This window comes from Ixodes scapularis, unplaced genomic scaffold (assembly GCF_016920785.2).
Source record: "Ixodes scapularis isolate PalLabHiFi unplaced genomic scaffold, ASM1692078v2 PGA_scaffold12__126_contigs__length_90152505, whole genome shotgun sequence".
Lineage (NCBI taxonomy): Eukaryota > Metazoa > Arthropoda > Arachnida > Ixodida > Ixodidae > Ixodes > Ixodes scapularis.
Window position 1 is genome coordinate 67,350,090 of NW_024609838.1, and position 19,457 is coordinate 67,369,546.

The 19,457-nt window shown below is 46.4% G+C and overlaps 1 pseudogene; it reads right to left on the bottom strand.

The window, feature by feature from the left end:
• Positions 1–19,457, bottom strand: part of LOC121835236 — a 37,711-nt pseudogene that overhangs the window by 8,540 nt on the left and 9,714 nt on the right.

Here is a 19,457-nt window from a genome sequence, read left to right on the forward strand (position 1 = left end):
GATGTTGTGGTGTTCGCAAGCGAATTTGACGAGCATCTGAGACGACTGCGAGCCGTGCTACAGGCCTTCAAGGCTGCTGGGCTGACCCTCAAGCCTTCCAAGTGTCGGTTCGCCTATGGTGAGCTGAAATTCTTGGGCCACGTCGTGAGTGCGCAGGGTGTAAGCCCTGATCCCGCAAAAACGTCCGCTGTCGCCGAGTTCCCGAAGCCATCAGACAAGAAGACCGTTCGAAGATTTCTTGGGCTGTGCGCCTATTACAGACGTTTCGTTCGTGACTTTGCACAAATTTCTGCACCGCTGACGCATCTGACGAAAGACGACGTGCAGTTCCAGTGGGGAGAGGAGCAAGAGCAAGCGTTCGGCGAACTCAAGCGAAGGCTCCAGTCGCCCCCTATCCTCGGACATTTTGACCAGTCGGCGGAGACTGAAATCCACACGGACGCCAGCAATACCGGTCTCGGTGCGGTACTCGTTCAGCGACAAGAAGGGGCAGAGAGAGTAATCGCTTACGCAAGCCGGGCGCTGTCTAAGGCAGAACAAAATTATTCAACGACCGACAAAGAATGTCTTGCTGTTGTCTGGGCGATAACCAAGTTCCGCCCGTACTTGTATGGGATCCCGTTTCGCGTGGTCACAGACCACCACGCCCTCTGCTGGCTCGCAAACCTCAAGGATCCGTCCGGACGCCTCGCCCGCTGGAGCCTTCGACTGCAGGAATTCGACGTAACCGTTGTGCATAAGTCCGGCCGCAAGCATAATGACGCTGACTGTTTGTCTAGGGCTCCAGTCGAACCTCCAATCTCCGGCGCCGACGACGATGAGGACTCCTTTTTTCTAGGCGCAGTTAACGCTACCGACATGAGGGCACTGCAACGCGACGACGCAGAACTTAGCTCCGTGATCGACCACCTCGAAGGTCGAGGAAGCTCTGTCCCACGGGTCTTTTCTCGGGACCTACCGAGCTTTGTTCTACGGGGAGGCGTGCTCTTCAGAAAGAATTTCGGAACCAGCGAAACTCCTTGGCTACTGGTTGTCCCCGCCAACCTCCGAGAAGAAATTTTTCAAGCGTGCCACGACGACCCAACAGCCGGACATCTCGGCTACAGCAGGACCCTTGCCCGGATTCGTGACAAGTACTACTGGCCAAAGCTTCCGAAGACCGTCCATCTCTACACACGATCGTGCCATGAGTGCCAGCGGCGCAAGAAACCGCCGTCAAAGCCAGCAGGTCTCCTCCAGCCGATTACCCCGCCAACCAAGCCCTTCCAGCAAATTGGAATGGATTTGCTGGGTCCTTTTCCACCGTCGACGATGGGGAACCGCTGGATAATCGTCGCCACCGATTATCTTACTCGTTACGCCGAGACGAAAGCCCTTCCGTCGGGGACTGCGGTCGAAGTCGCCAAGTTCTTCATCGAGTCCATCGTCCTCCGGCATGGCGCCCCCGAAGTACTGATCACAGACCGAGGGTCGTCGTTCATGGCACAGTTGACCCAAGAGATCCTTCGTCTAAGCCACACGGAACACCGTCGAACAACGGCATACCATCCGCAGACCAATGGGTTGACGGAGCGGCTTAACAAAACAATCGCCGACATGGTCTCTATGTACGTCGACGTGGAGCACAAGACCTGGGACGAAGTGCTGCCCTACGTCACGTTCGCCTACAACACAGCAGTGCAAGAGACCACAGGAGTGACACCCTTCCAGCTGGTGTACGGCCGGGCGGTGACGACTATGCTGGACTCTATGTTGCCGCACGAGTCAGTCGACGACGGGAGCGATGACGCCCAGGTGGTTGCTCAACGGGCAGAAGAGGTCCGCCAGCTAGCCAGACTACGAATTCAAGACCAGCAACGTGTCGACGCCGGCCGCTACAATCTTCGCCGGCGTGACGCCCACTTTCAACCCGGAGACCGGGTGTGGGTCTGGACACCAATACGGCGCCGCGGTCTCAGCGAGAAGCTTCTGAAACGCTATTTCGGACCCTACAAGATCATCCGACGGCTCGGCGATCTGAACTACGAAGTCCTTCCCGACGGAACGCGCCCATCTTCAAGACGTCAGCCGCGACCCGAGGTGGTACACGTCGTCCGGCTGAAGCCGTATTACGAACGATAGAACTTTTTACTTTTGTCGACGAGTGAACTGTGAACTCTGAACTGTGAACTGTGAACTGCGGCTCGCGATTCTGCTGTCGTTTTGTTTTGGTTTTTTTTTGTTTTGTGCTGCATCGGGACGATGCGCTTTTAAAGGGGGGGATAATGCCGCGCGCTGGGTCACGGACTTCTAGAACTTTCTTGTTTATTCTTGCTCCGTACATAACTTCTGTCGTTTATCCCTGCTTATGTTGTTCTAGAAAGTGCGTGTTCATTCTCGCCCCGAGCGCGCTACGCTCGAACCTTCTCCGCCGAATCTTCGAGATAGTGACTCACTCTAGATAAGACGCCGCTCGCGACATTGTCGAGTCAGTCTCGCCTCAGCGTTTGATCGTGCTGCTTCGCCGCCTTCGACGCCCGCGACGCTCTGTTGTTATCTTTCTTTTGTACCCTTTTATTTTTGGCACAAGTTCGCCACATTAAACGTTTATTTATTCCTGTTTATTTCTTGTTTATTAGTCACCACCCGTGACAATATAGAGCACATAAAAATTATGTTATGGTCCGCTTCCTCCTTTCAACACATGATTTTTTAAAAAATTTTTAAGACATGCTGACAGCACACATTAAAACAAACTTGCACATTTAGCATGACTTGAGCCAGGAGACAGAGTGCTGGATAAAACAACAAGATATCATAACTACCACGCTCTGGCAAAGCAGTCGGCCCAGGGCATGGCGTTTGTCCTGGATTATTACAATAGGTGTGGTCAAGACAAAGCTTCGGCTTACACAAGAAACAGCTTTTCAACAGCACCTACATGTATATGCAAGCATTCCGACTGACCAGAAAAAGGCTAATAGTGTTACCAGAGTACTCTTGCACCCCGTCTGGAGGTGTTCCATATGGCGACAGGTTAGCCAAGGCTTGTCCTGTGTTATTAGAGCTTACATGCATCAATAAGTTCCGCTGCCTTACCTGCGACTCCGACAGTTATCTCCGAACCTTGTGACCAACTTAATCTTAAAGACGCTGCGCAGCAAAAAAAAAAAAATGCCTTCATTTCTTTTAGTCTGTTCTTTTGTATATTATTAGTAAAAATAGGTGCCACCACTTTGGTATGACGTCACGTGCAAGCCATGTATGATTTGTGGAGCCTCATGTAACATGGAAGGGGAAGCTGTAGTAAGTGAACCTAGCATACGCTATGCACCGCAGCTTCGAGGGTGAAAAACTCATCTGCTGAAAGCGCCCTGTCAGCATGCGCTCAAGAGAAACACGCACAGCTATGGCGACCAGTAAACCCTCAGTATCGCGACACGCGATGACCACACCACCAGCACAGCCAACCGGCGCCAAGCGTGCACAAAAGGATAACAAATAGCGCGCGACCCGAGCGTTAAAAGGCCTCTGAAAACGATCTACTAAAACCATGGCTTACATAGGACGTCATTCTGCAGTGGCTGTAGTTACTCCTGCCTATTGTCAGCTTTCATGTAGAATTTTGATTATGTTAAATTACCACAATGAAAGGTACGCTAGTGGCTGGTATTCCACAGCTTGGCTGGCAATCGCGTCAGTGAGCCCATCTATAACCATGACATCGCCACCAAGCTATTAAGTTTTAGTAGATCGTGCTTTCCGGCCACGCTGCGTGGCGGGAGCTCGCGCTGCCACTTCGAAGCATGCTATAAAGCTTGCACCCGGAGCTGTAACGGGCTTGTGAAAATGATCTACTAAAACTCGCTATTAAGAAAAAACACTTACCGTTGTGCGTGTCAATTAACGCTTCAGAGAACCGCGATAAAACAAAGAAATGATGACCACAACAGGCTGGTTGTGAGTTGAACCTGGTTGGACAACGCTAAACATACAAAGAAAGCAAGCGGCGCGCACGCAAAGCAGACTGGGCGAACGGGCGAACCACAGGATTACAAAGCGAACTGGCGGGAAATCCGGAAAGCCACAACAGTTGGATTCGCTTGGATTTATTAAATCCACCTAATTCTTTTTATCGTCCGTATAATTGGGTATGACAGCATATTGTAAATTTGGTTTTGTGCCATTATAGCGTAACATTCGCAAATTAAAGAAGGGCATTTTTTTTTTCGCAACTGTTTTCAAGATTGATCAGTGTCCTACATAGAGGACGCTGCCAAGATGCTCATTTAAAGTCCCTCGATATTTTTCGAGGGATGTTAGCTGATTTGCTGATTTCAGCGGAACTGTGCCGTGGCTTTGGTGGCTTTCTGTGCTTGATCAAAGAAATCTTTCGCTCTTTCGTTACAACTCTGTCGCGCACGGTTAACAATTCAGTAGAATTTCCGCCTCCTGCGCGAGCTTTCTTTCCTTGACAAGCGTGGTACACGCGTACTCGCGGATTCAAAGCGCGGCCAAGCGCCGCGAACGGCAAACCGGCAAACTGCTACTCTTGAGACTGTGTTGTATCGTCCCTCATTTTTCCCCGGTCTAGGGGTTTTGTCTAAGATGTTACGCTTGTACGGACGTTATAAGCGGAGCTCACGCGTCCGGTGCTCCAATTCCAGCAAGCTGGGTGGCTGAACGATATCGATGGCGCTAGAAGGACTGCCAACCTCTTACGGATATCGTGGTTGGGACATCCGATCCAGGACATTTTCCGCACATCCGATGGATGTCCGTATTTGGCTTCGGACGTGCGGATCTTGATCGGACATCCGTCGGATATTAGTGGCCCTCTGGGGAGGTCCGGCGTGCCCACTTCGTAGGTCCCGCCGAAAGAGCCTGTCTCCTCTGTGTCAACGAGAAAACTAGGCGCGGTAATAACCCCTGGAGGTGGAGCTGCCGAAGACGACTGTCGGAAAGATCCTCCGAAAATGTTGGAGGGCTCCCACTTCAGCGACGACAAGCATCGGAGCAACAATTCTGCAACAGTGCCCATCACCCTAAAGTTATGAAGCAATGGTGAGGGTGCAGGCTAGCTGGTGTAAATTGAGCATAGTTGTAACCCGAGACTGGGGATACGGACAAGGGACAAAACACAGAACGACAGGGACGAAGTCCCTGTCGTTCTGTGTTTTGTCCCTTGTCCGTATCCCCAGTCTCGGGTTACAACTATGCTCACCCTAAAGTTGTCATCGACGGCCACGACGTACCGGCACTCGTGGACACCGGAGCAGATTACTTCGTTTTAAGTGGGACGCTCTCTCGCCACCTTCGGAGAGTCACGGTGTCCTGGGACGGCTAAAAAATACGCACCGCCGGAGGACATCTCATCACGATTGTTGGGAGGTGCACTGCTCGCGCCGAAATTCACGGGGAGATCTGTTTAGTCAAGTTCGCCATCCTTCAGGACTGTGCGAGAGACGTCATCCCTGGCATGGACTTCCTGTGTGAATACCGTGCCGTGACCGACCTTAGATCGACCAAATTGTCGCTACTAAAGCCCGTGCTACCTCCGGAAGTATCGAAAACGACGTCAGCCGCCGTTCGATGATTGCGGGCAATGTGAACCTGCCGTCGCGGTCAAATGTTTCTGTGCCCGTCGTTACCGATGCAGTTGCCTGCGGAGAAGTTCTTCTCGAAGGCAACGTTCAACTGCTTCTGGGAAGGGGAATAGGCATCGCAAGGGGCGTAACTTAGCTTCATCGTGACGAACACTAGACAGAAGGCGCGGCACCTCACGAAAGTTGCCGCTGTGGGCCACGTCGAGTTTCAGGGTGCGGCGTGCGTTTACCGAACTAGAAAAAATGACATTGACGAAAAATATTTCCTGAAAAATGAGGCGAAACTGCGCACGTGGGGAGCGAGTTCGGGGTTAGGGTAAAAATTCTCACGGAGCCGTGTCCCTGGTTTTCATCGTCCGCTCGGTCGTGGACGCGAACGCGGCTGCAATCAAAATAAAAGTGGAGTGCATTCTGAATACCGCCGTGACGTCAGCGTCACGTGCGTTGTTCTTTCAGTCACGAATAGTCGCAAACATCAACTTCAGTGTGCTAAAATGAAATACTTGAATACATCTTTTTCTGCAAAATGTGACTGGAAGACACAAGTTAAGGTTATTGCCTCCGTTATGGTAATATTCATGGCTAGTGGCTGGTCACAAGAGCTGTCAATCAACGCACCCACAAGATGTCGCATGAGATGTACTCGTATGAAACTGTGGGGATAAGCCGCAGGATGAAGCCTTGTCCAGTTTGTAATGGTTGGTGATATTGTCTCGAGTGACAGGAGCAGAAGCGTCAAAAATCCCGTTTCAAATTGAAAGGGTAATGGGCTAACTTGTGCCAACCAAAATGAAGAACGGTCGTCGAGACAGTAAAAAAATCGGGCGGTGATTTGGTGGCGCAACGGCAAGCGAGAGCGAGACTGACTCGACAAGGTCCCGCGCAGCTCCTTATCTTGTGTACGTTGGCCTCTCAAAACTTTGCACCGGAAGGATCGAGCGTCGAGCCTTCGGGGTGAGAATGGACAGACAGTTCCGAGAACAAGAAAGTAGGATAAAATTATAAAGGTTACGTCCCGAGTAAGAATGGACACGAATCTTCTAGACGCCCGTGACCGGGCTTGGCTTCCTCGGCCCTATGCGTGGCAATATTCCCAGAAAGTTGCGCTTGAGATGTCTTCGTGGGAAATTGTGGGGACACGCCGCTGAATGTTTCGTTTCCAGTTTGGATTACTCGGTTATATACCCAGAAGATGTCGCGAGTCGCGCGGCTAATCGCATCCGTTACCTTTAGTTTGTTGACATTTCCGCAGGGCGTCGTCAGCCTCAGGCAACGTACGCTCTCCGTCATTCGTGTGGTGAAGATCGAGCTGTCGAGATGTTTACGAGCGGACGTTTGATTATACTCTGTTGCATACTTAGTGTGCAATGCTGTCAAAGCTACTGGCGCGAGCATGGGGCTTGATCTTGTTGATCCTTTGCACTCGTTCTCGCGCAAACAAAACCATAGACGAAGCCACGCGCTCGCGCCAGTAGCTTTAACAGTGTTGCACACTAAGTATGAAAAAGAGTATAGTTGCACGGGAAAACACACTTGCTGGAGCAAGATAGAAGTCTGCGTTGGTGACCGCAAGACGAAAAGCGACTTTGTAACTGCACTAGAACTGTCCATCGATCTGATTGTGTGTTCGGCAAGTTCCCTCCCTACGAAATAGACCCAGTTGAAGAAGAAACATTTTATTCATATCATAAACATATTCCATATGCAGGCCCGCGAAAGCACTGGTGTGCTTGTATGCGTGACCTGGTGCCCAGTGGGCTGCCTATACTGAAATCTTCTCGTGTGCATTCGTGGCACACAACAAAAACCAACAAAAAGAGAAGAGACAAAACTCGGTGGAATGCAAAAGCAATAGAGCCAGGTTATATATCCAAATTCAAACACCAACTGTTTAGTTCAAATTATAATTGTTTCAGTGACTCCATGGTATAGTAAGTTTTTGGAAGCTTATTAAAATAAAACGGGACGTAATATCCGCGTGTTTTTCGCACATAATTTGTATAAATCTTCAGAATAACAAGACGTTCTATGCGTTTCTTTTTTAATACTTTTTTTTAAGTCGGTCTTATAAGAGTACTGAAATAGCATAGCTGTGCAGTTTTTCCATGGATAACAACTTTGTGACATACATTTTCTGATTCATTTCCAACTCTGCGCAGGTTGTTACATAAATATTATTACTTGTAATTTGAGGTAGTATTTTGTGAAGTTTTTCGTTTTTATAATCAGAACACAATAGTGTTCCGGGTAGTCTTCCACGTGTACGACCACTACGAGGGAAAGGAAAAGAAGTGGTCAAGGCACGAAGGTCCTTTCCCATTCTTGTCGGGATGGGTGAGCAAGGTGATGTGCATGGTAACCGAAGCGGAAACAACGGACATGGTGGAGTTGGACACGACGCATACCGTCAAGCGGCCAGTTCGGTGCAAGTATCACATCGAAGCAACCTACGCGCATCGGCTGGCCGCGGATGTTCATCGCCACAAGCTGGCCACTGCGGATAGTGTGGACTTGTGGATATAAATTAACAGCTCTATTTATTCGTCTTTCTTTCTTTTCGTTTGACCCGATAGAAATATCGAACCTCGCTATCGGTCCGGTCAGTCTGGTATTGACCGAGTTCACAATCGGTCTTTAGAATGAGCGATAAATGTTATGTAAAACCTTTTTCAAATACCTTCAGTGAAATTTTTCACGATAATACTTTAAGTTTAAGATACAGCTGTCCCAACGTATCCTATCAAATAAAACGTGTGGGGTCGCCCTAAAGGATTTATATTTTCCATTTAGCATCAAGAATGTGGCGAAGCTATCAAACAAGATCTATTTGGTGAAACCAACGGACGCTCGTAAAGGGGAATTAACAAGAAGATTCTAATCCCTGCAAAACAAGACGTCCTCTCGTTGGTGAGTTGTAGGTTCAGAGAATTGTTCGGTCCCAAAGCGAGCGTCAATTGAAAAGAAAGTTGTTATTCCATAACCTATCAGAGAAACAATGGTTTGCATGTGTCGTGTCTCTTAGCCAAAAAACTCGGCTTTTCAGAAAAATATTTGGAATAGGTCAGCCTATGAAAGGCCATCCTGTACAGGAAGAGATGTTCGATCAGGAGGTTAAATTAAATTAAATGAGAATTAAGGGTTAAACACGTCATGATACAGGACCGAATTCAGATCCTCGAAGGCTTTCACAAATCGGCGAGGGCTTTCACGAATTGGCAGAACACCTCCTTGACGCGATAAACAGTGCATACAAATCTACACTCAAACTTCCTCCCTCAAGATCAAAGGCTTGACAATGGGTATGTAGTGATCAATCCGCACTTGTCGCACATGCTTGGATTTGGTGAAAAGACCGTGCCTTTTCACTAGATTGTGAAGTCATTGTGCGTTCAAGTAATTACATTTTTACGTATTGCGACACATAGAAGCAGAACACGGTGGTGATGTGAAATCCCCACTTTTGAGAGTCGTATATTTCGTGATGTTCAAGCAAAATTAGTTTATATCATATTCATTCAATTTGTTACAATATAAGAGGGTTATCGTAGAGGAAGTCATCACCATTTGTGATGACTTCCTCGTTGCTAAGAAAGCAATCTACATCCCATTTCAAGACGGATCGGTTCGTGTCGCAGCCACTCTGAATTTTTAGAAAATCTACGAAAGGTCTGCACGTGTTGTGTGGGCCATTTGTCTGGTTCCGGGAAGAAATATTTGACACATTTTGTGTCTGGGCTTTATTTCAAGAGGGGAGAGGTCTATACTTACTGCCCGCCATCTACCAAAGAATATCACGTGATCTTGGGAGGGGTCACGGGACCTTGGGGTCACGTGGGGGTCACCTTGGGGTCACGTGACCTTGAGGAGACCTTAGAAGGGGTCACGTGACCTTGAAGGGTCACGTGACCTGGGGGTCACGTGACCTTGGGAGTGCTCATGTGACCTTGGGGGTCACGTGACCTTGCGGCGACCTTGGTTACGCCGACGGCGACGGCGACGCCGCTCAAGCCGGAAACGGGCGCCTAAGAGCTGCGCTCTAAAACAAGAACGAGCGAGGATGTGGCGCGAAGCACGGCAGGCGGTACATCGAATGCGTCACAGAGGTCGTGTATGAAATCCCCCGAACGTGTGGAAAATCTTACGTTGGACAAACGGGAAGATGCACGAATTACCGTTTAAGAGAGCACGCGAAAAATTTAAAGACAAATGACGGGGCACATTTGCCCGCGCACTGTAGGGCCTGCAAATGCGAGCCACGCTTCGGTGATACCAAGATCCTCGGTAGAAGCAGAATTCAAAGGGCACGCGAACTGCAAAAGGCATATTTTATCAAGAAGAGGGGACCCCAGTGAGTCAGCGACACGTCAATACCGTTGTATAATGCTGAGATTCGTTTTTTCGATAAATACATGTAAACGGTTTTATGCTCTTGTATCTCGCGCATGAGTAGCCTGGGTGACGATAAGTGTATCAGGTATATTTATATATATATATGTACTTCCATCTTCCTTTCCCAATACAGTTGTGAGTAGCGCCCGTGTTTGTCTTATTTCTTGTGTACGTCTTCTTTAGCGCTTTTAACCATGGCTCAATACAGTCAACACCAACTAGCCCAACAACAAGTTCTTTTACGTTTGGCTAGCTTGGGCAGATTTTCGAAGGGACGGCTGTGTGCGCGTTCTTTGGAGATTACTTCAACGGCGGTGCAAGCGAAGCGGGATTTGAGGAGACAGCGAGCCGCAGCTCGTTCAACGAGGGAAGAAGTCGGACTGAGATGTCGTTTCATGTCTTCGAACATCTATGTGCCGGTGAATTACGGTGGCGCCGAATGGTATCGCCAATGCCATCCAAGTCACACGGATTTCCTCGCCTCTGCCAACTACGCAAAAGACCGCTTCGCCCCCAACTACATTCGGGACCCAGGTTTGCTTCTCTCATCCGTGTAGTACTGTTTATAGTTATTGCCTGTTTTTGGCGTGTGTCTGTAGCATCTGACCTCATGTGAGCAGGCCGCGAATACGAAAATAATAAATTGGATGACGAGCTGGCTTTTCTGAAGAGTTTGGCTTGTTTATCCTGAGTATTAACTCAAATTGGTTAAACTGGTGGGAAGTCCGCCAGCTTAGCCAGCATGACCAGTTCCCCCAGCACGAACCAGCATTTGCCCAGCATTCACCGAGAATTCACCCAGCACGACCCAGCATCCAACCAGCTTGACCAGCACGGCAAGCTACGCTACCTGGAGCAATAACCCAGCATCAAGCTGGGATGCTGGGACCAGCTTGTGCTGGGACCAACTTGACCAGCACGGCAAGCTGGGCATGCTGGAGCAATAACCGAACATGAAGCTGGGATGCTGGAACCAGCTTGTGCTGGTTATTTCAATAAAGATTTCAGAAAAAAATATCTAAATATCCCACTTGGAGAAGAAAATGACGGGTGAGCGCCCGTCGCCCTTGCTTTTCTGAAGAACTAATCCTGTCATGTGACGCATACTTTCAGGCTCTTCGTCACTGAGCGATCTGAAAAGCGTTTAGCTAAAAACACCTTGACAATGTTGTCTGCCAGCTAGAGGGATACGAAGACGGACGGCCCGTGACGGATGTCTAAACGTCCAATATCTAACACAGGCAGTTTGTCACCACACGAAATGACATCCATCTCAACAAAGTTTCACGACGATCGCAGAGAGTTAAGCTTGCCGAGGAGGTTCTCCATCATTGGGTCGGAGGCGGCAGTGGGCTTCTCTAATGAAAAGACATCTTAAAACGTAAAATAAACGCCTTTCAAATATTTTTCTCTCATCTGACGTGTGGTGACCCGCTTTGAAGAGACGGTGAACGTTCGTAGGGTTTTATAGCAACCTCTTTACGAAACGATGACAGCGAGACCTGTCTAGACGTGACAGCCTCCGCAATCGAGAATTTGACACCAAGCATCGTATTAGGTTTCTGTTGCTTCCACTCTTTGCTTTAAAGCAATATGTGTACGAGGTGACGAATGGCTGCGTGTTTAGCAGGAATTAGACAGCAGCGGGGTGATGGCTTGCCAGTTTATCACTATAATAAGCCGGCTCAAGAAAGCTGACGTGTGGTCTCATCGTGTCATTTTGGTAAGGAAACCGGTAAATGTATCAGGCGTATAGAGAAACGGGTAGATACACTGCCCTTTCCATTTGCAAAGGAGACGCCCTGAGGGTCGTTCTCGATAAATTTTAATTTGAGACGCCCGCGTCCGTCATAATGCTTGGTTCTCCGAAATGAGGCAAGAGCGTGTATATTTGTAAATTGCTGCATTATAGAAAGGAAATGTTTTATAAGATGTTGGACGGCATTTTCTCGTGTACGTTTACGACCAACCGTTTTTAAACGATCACCCGGACGTTGGTCTCACTAAGGACATTCCACAAAACTCGCTAATCATTTTTGACGACTTACTTTTGAATAGAAAAAAAAATGAAATTGATATACGAGTTTTTTAATGGCTCTGCTCACCACAACGCCTCTGTAATTCTCATTACTCAAAATATGTTTCACCAAAATTTATGCTTGCGAAAGATCAGTTTAAATTCTACGGCTCTTGTGATATTACGGTCGGTGAGGATTATAGATCAACGGTGTGTGCTATTTCGACAATCCTTTAGGGCGCAGAGAGGGCATGTCCTTCCGCGTATATATTCGGACGCGTATAAAACACCATTCAGTTACATCCTGATTAACCTGTCGCAAACTTGTCCCGATAATGTTCGTCTGAGAACAAGGATCTTGCCACACGAGGGACCAGAAGTCGCCTACGACACGTCTTCACAAATAATTTTTGGGACAAGCACCGTTTTAGCACCTCTTGACCAGAGCTCAATCGTGTAGACAGAGAAGTCCTTCGTGACATCAAGATGAACACCTAAATGTTGTTCGCAAAATTTGCCTAAATGTGTGCACAGGAAACGTTCCTCTCACACTAATTATAAAAAAAGATGGTAAATAGGTTTGTACCCCTTCTAAGATCACTGGGAAACTGAAAGAAAAGTCACAGGAATGTAAAAAAGTGTGTTGATGCAGCAAGGAGCTTTTTTTACTTTTGATCCTTCTGGCTCCGTTGGGTCTCTTATTTACACTCTGAGGAAGAGCTATCGCCAGGGCCATCAAAGTATGAAAATGAAAAATACCACCTCTTAGTCATAGCTGTGGTGCCTGGAAAGAGTCTCCGACTGGTGTGTTTACCGCGGCCAAAAAAGTGGTCCCTCGATTTCCGCCTGATGACGTCATAGAAGAGTCATGCTGTCGCCGGTCGCGAACCTGGCGGCATCCCAACAGCTGTGGTACAAATAGCAGACGCCTGTTCTGCTGCAGGTCGCTCTCCACTGTGACAGTTCACGGAAGCTAGAGCAGCCGGAAGTTGGGACGCCTGGGACGCCGTGACGACAGCGACACTCGCGTTCGCTCGTGCTTTTCGCCGGTATTTCTACGGCCAACCGCCAGGATCGCGACAGGCAATAGCATGACACTCCGGCTTCTGTGACGTCATTTGTTGCCGCTCTGGGACCACTTTTGATGTATGGGCGGGATAGGACGCTAAACACACCAGTCGAAGACGCGATCCAGGCACCATAGTCATAGCCTACAAAGATCATATTCCTGACATTTTAAGGCAAGACAGGGAAGCGGATGGCGTCAAATTGAAAAGAATCATTCAGACGCTTCATAATAGTTAACGTCCGTACAATTTCTATATTAACAACGACACGCATCACGAATCGATTTTGTTTACGAGAGAACAGAAAACGCAGATGAACAATGTCACGGAAGATCGCGACACCGATGCAGTCATTATTATTTTAGCAGAACATACAGAAAAAAAGTCGATCGCTTCTATATTTAAAACCGGTGATTGCATGGGACCCCCACACGTCATAGGTTATAATCGACGAGAAGCCTCTCTAAGAGTCAAACTCAGTGATATTGTTTCGAATTAATTTTGCGAGAGAAACAAATGCCAGTTCCCCTTCACTTCAAACATGTCGCGACGCTATTGGTCAGGCAAAATCTGCCAACGAGCATCATAAACTAAGATCGCTTTAAAGAGAGAACGTTCAAAGCAGGATCGACCAGTCGACGAGGATCGTCCACTCTGACCATTTTACCGAAGCGTTCCTCGAAGCAGCAGGAATCACCACCATCGCCGCACTCACCGTCGACCTACGCTGTTGCTGCTGTAGTTGCCGCTGCTGATCCTCCTCCACGGATATCCAAACGTCTGGTCGATAACGCAATGGAAGGTATTTTACACGAAGGTTTTTTGAACGCGAGCAAATTTTTTCCACGTTTTCTTCCCGCCCAAGAAAGTACGCTGAAAGGCTCTTGGAAAGCATTTCGTCTTTAATTACCTACAGCTCCGATGGAAAGTTGGTTGTTCATTGAAGAAAGGATCGAGGAATCCAACATAATCGATCTACTACGCTATGAGCTCTACAAAAGACAACCTTCCCGGGTGAGGGGTGCAGTTTCCGCCGCAATTAACAACTTTCTGGACTTGGCAGCCCATCGCGCTCGCTCATACGGGCGGAAGACGAGATGCCGTCGTCAGAGAAGGAAAGCGAAGCTGTCTACTTCAGAGCAGCCCATTCCGCATCCTTCGGTATGGTCAACAGACTCTCCAGTCATACGGTAGAAAGAACGGAGGAAAAGTTTTTTGAAATATTCGACGCTTACACCTACACCTTGTTTAGGGAAACCAAACTCCCTCGTCTATACCCCAAATAGTTGTCCCTGGGACTTCAATACGTCTATCAGGCGGACCTCGTGGAAATAAAAAAAAATTAGAAATATAATGATGGAGGAAGATACTTCACGGTGACAGCGCAGAGAAACGATCACACACCAGATACTCAGAAGGACAAGCACACGCGCTGAACTTACAACTCTTGTTTATTCGACCACTTCGTTCTTCTTTCCAACGTCTGGATTGAGTATCCAGAACGTGATGGGCAGAAGAAATAGCACAAAATACAACGAAAACAGGCGAAAGACAAGACAAAAGAAAAAGAAAAGGATTGTTTCTCCGCGCTGTCACCGTAAAATGTGGTTCATAAACTCGCCCACGCATCCATCCTATCAAGAAAAAGATACACTTTGGTTTTGATCAATGCGTTCTCTCAATTTATCTCCACCGTTCCGGCTGTTCGAAAGACGGAAGAAGATGTCGTGAGAGCGCTTAAAATCGTATTTTCTAGGAGGAAGAAGAGTGGGTATCTATGCACAGACCACGGCCGTGAATTTCACGTTAAATTAGTCGGGTGAAGTATGAATAAGAAGGGAGTTAAATTGTATTCCATGTTTTCAAACCAAGCGACTTTCATAGTAGAACGCGTGCAACGAACCATTATGAGTCGGAACTATAAATACTTTGAGCATGCAAGAACGAGGCGATTAATAGAAGACCTTCGCAAAATTGTAAAATCCTACAACTCTGCTAACCACAGGACACTGGGTGTTCGACCCACCGACGTCACCGAGGAGAACCAGACCGATTTCTTTCTTCATCTCTTTCCTCCTCGGTCGTAACCACCCAAGACACCGAAATTTCGGATCGGGGACCATGTGCACATATCTAAAGAACGACACGTTACTTTAAAAAAATGCAAACAGTCCTTCACATATAAGGTATTTATCGTCGACAGAATCCGACTAGGTATTCCCACACCCTATCACCTCATCGACATGGGGAAAAAGAGGCTCGTTATCGGTTTTTTCTACGAAACTGAGTTCCAACGTGTTTCCATCCCCGAAATCAAGGCTTGGATCTTTGAGAATATATTGAGAAAACGGCGTACGCCCGATCTCCAGTACCTTGTGAGTTCGGGAGGCTATGATTCTTCCGACAGAAGTTGGGTGAGGGCATATGATCTTGAAAATAAACAAAATTAAAAATGTATACGATCATGTTCTTTTCACTGCATGGACTCTGTTAAAAAGACTCCGCAGAGTTGTATGACACACACACACACACACACACACACACACAGTAGCGTGTCTTATCACTCTTTATTAAAGAAGTCCAAGAGGCGCAAAGTTGCTTCGTGATCTAAATTTATCCCATACATCGAAGGTTTTCTTTCGACCCCTCGTCTACTTTGATACACATTGAATAGACACCGACGGAGATACATCGACGCATTTATATTGCAAGTGTCTTCGCACTGTAGGTCATGTTTCCGCAAGGCATGAACGTCTGCCTTGTTAAGACATTGGTTTAAGTTGCGAGTTTGCTTTCTGTCCAGGTTTACGCCGGTTTTCTCTGGATAGTACACTTTCATCCATGCACGTATTGCCAAAACAGAGTCTGAACATCGACGAACTTTGATGTCTTCCGTCAAGCTTGGTTTCAAGTGTGCAGTAGCCGTACGGGTTTGGTTGAGACGCGGCAAGTCCGACGACAACAATGTAGATGATTGTAAAGAAGAGCATGAAGGCAGCTATTTGATACCTGACGATCGTTCATGTACCTTCCATAACTAATCTGCGGATATCTTCACGGAATATATATATATATAAAGAGACAAATGACTTTCGCTAATTGGTGTCTCGAACCCATGCAAATGATGAGATTAGTTTCGCTGCTCGCGACATCTGATGGGAATATCACCAACTATACCAAACTGCACATGGCGCCATTCAGCGGCGTGTTCCAACACTTTCCCATGAGTACATTTTAAGCGCCACCTTGTAGAAGTATCCCTAACTATAATCTCAACTTGACATAGCGTAAGAGAGCCGGCGAGTCCCCGCACTTCTTACAATTGCACACGACGTCTAAGCACGACAGAGACAGTTGCACCCGCGTCAGAGAGAGACCGCGTCGGACTACTGAACGAGAGGTAGCTGGAAAGAGCGAAAAGCCGTTTCTGAGGAAGATTAAAATTGGAATATCTCACGTGACATGACGTCACAGAGATTGGTAATTAGCAATGGGTTGATTCAATGATCGGCTATCGTCGATGATCGATCATTGCTCGATGATCAAATTATTGATGAATTATAGGGGAAAATATTAGATACATTTCTGATATCTGATATAGCAACGGCGTTGGCTGATTTCTCAAGTGATCACTACTACGTCACTCCTATCAACGTGCGACCAGTTAGTAGTTACATAACCGTATAGATAGGTTGGATATCGATATTAGAAACATGCGTTTTAATAAACACATGTTTTCATATTGATTTATTTTTGGACTCATCGGGGACACTTTAAATACTGTACTGAGGAAAGTGTAGAATACAGTAAATCAGATAACCAATAAAAACACTATTTCCACGTGTATAAATATTTTAAAAAATTACACATATTAAAGGGAAGTAGGTAACAATTATTATGAACGCATATTCGGTTAGTGTTTGTACAAGTAGCGAAGGGAAGAATCGAGGAGAAAGTTGCGTCGAAACGGGACTGCATCCTTGATAAACTCAATATTTTAACCAACCACACCTTTTGAAACTGCTCGGTTTATTGCAAGTTTAAAGAATAACACTTCAGCTGACATTCATCGATACATATCAGTGCCAGTAAAACATATGTCTCAGAAAAACGTTGCCACGTTCTTTCCTATATTGCAAATATCATGCTACCGAGCGGAGAATTTCCGATTCAGACACAAATTGCAAGACTAAGCCCAGCATACAAATTTGGTGGAATAAAACAATTTATATTGTTTTATTCCAGAGGCAGAACCAATCCATAGGCAGAACCAATCTCGGCTCTGCCTATTTTATCCAAAATATTTCTAAACATTTCAGCCTCATCGTATTCCCCATCTCTCACCCCTCATCTTCCCCACAAATAACCTAAGGTCAAGGTGGTATAATCATTCAAATACGTCTTAAACCGACGAAACCAAAATATTTCAAATTCATTTACCGTAGGATTAGGGGAATTTTTTTTAGGAAATACACTATTGTAAGTAAAGCAGAATGTGGAATTTAAAAACATAAACCTACAGAGCAAGCTTTACCCTACGTCAAAGCCAGAATAAATGACAACATTGAATGAAACTTTTACACATTATGTTTATTTCTTAACTTTACCAAAGCATTTATTGTGGTAAAGCGTGATAACTTAATTCAACTATAATATTATGGAATACTTGGTGTGGCTCAACAACTTGTTTAAAATTACTTAAAGGGAAGATACCACTATGTGCACGTAAATAAACTCTTACAAGTTCGATGTAGCTATGGAGTGCGTCAAGTTAGGGAACAACAAAAATTCATGGGTGTATGGTTTCATGAGAAATTGAAATGTACGGCGGATGTACAAAAACTTTAGAAGTGGAACGCGATAGTGGTACCGGGCCGCGTTCGCAGAGCCTTCTGATAATAACTCGCGCTCGTTCCCGAGCCGTGCAAGCGTGTGGGCGTGGTATAATCGGCAGCGTTACGTGTCACGTGACGTCACATGACGTAACGTGTGACGTAATGTCGCGCGACGCGTGACGTCACAAGTGGCTGTGACGTCATGTTAGCCGAAAATGTACCTCCTGATTCGGCGGGAAAATTTGGCGAGTCGGTAGAGTCATTGCGACACGGCTACGTGTGACGTGACATGTGGCTGCGCGCGTTGCATTATGGGAGTTTATGGTCCCATCGGAGCCGACGCCGGATTTTCTGCGACACGAGCTCTTAAACGCTGCCGCGTTAAATGCTTTTCTCTGAATTGTCGAAAACATTAATCTGTGTTTAAAGAATTTGTAAATTGGTCCCTGTATGGTAACAATCTTTATATTACTCGTTATGCTAGTCAAAAATATCACACGGTGCATTAGTATGGGAAAGAACAACAATAGGGAATTACAATCAAGTAATAGTCTTTGCAAAAAGAATACTCCGCATGCTAGAACACGTTCAAGGAAACCGTGAGACTTACGCACGAATCATTTGCTTCAACAATATCTTATTAAAAACCATCAAAATATTACTTTAGTCTTGTTCACCTAATACACAAAGAAAACTATTTCTTATTTCAAAAAGTTGTAGCACGGATTTGAAAAGTCCCTAGAAGTTAGAACTAATTAAGGAAAGTAACAAATCGCTGAGCAGGCTCATAACTTGATAAATAAAACTGAAAACAAAAACTTTCAACATCCTTTCCACATAGTGTAAGAAAAGAATTAAACATTTCTGGTGGCAAGTGATGTCATTTTTTAGTAAAAAAATAATAACGAAGTGTAAAATACATTAATTGTTCGAAAACTGCTTTTGCAAATAAACCTAGATCATCTTTTTTTTCTCGCTATTTTCTTGATAGCTGACTGCTGGCTGGTTAACTTTCCTAGTACTTTGTAAGGGTTCCAAAGCTCCGTCAGGCTTTGCAGCCTTTTGACTTCGGTTTACATCTAGATGTATTCCCAGAAAACAAAAACAAAAAAACTACAAATAAAAAAAAAGAAGGTATGCAAAACTTAAGTCCCGATCGTTTAAATTTGTTTAAAGTAGATTAAGGAGTCGTTTCGGAGAGCAAAGGACACATTGTTTATTACTTCCTCGATTATTTTAACGGCGAGATTGCCATGAAGCGTCATGACGCCGTATGTCATGATGTCACGCGACGTGACGTCCCGTGAGGTCAAGTCACGTGACGTCACTTCACGTGATGTGATTCACCTCGTCTAAATTTGGCGGGTAAATGCTCGGGCGGACGGACAAACAAAATATTCTGTCTTGGCGATTCCGTTAGAAATCCTTCCATTCTTTGTTAGGACACGGGCCACTATTAATGAGTGGAGAAGAGCGAATTATTTCGCCGCTTAATTCGACGTGATATCAGTTATTGCGTAAGCTGACATCACGCGATATAAAGTCACGTCACATCAGGTCACGT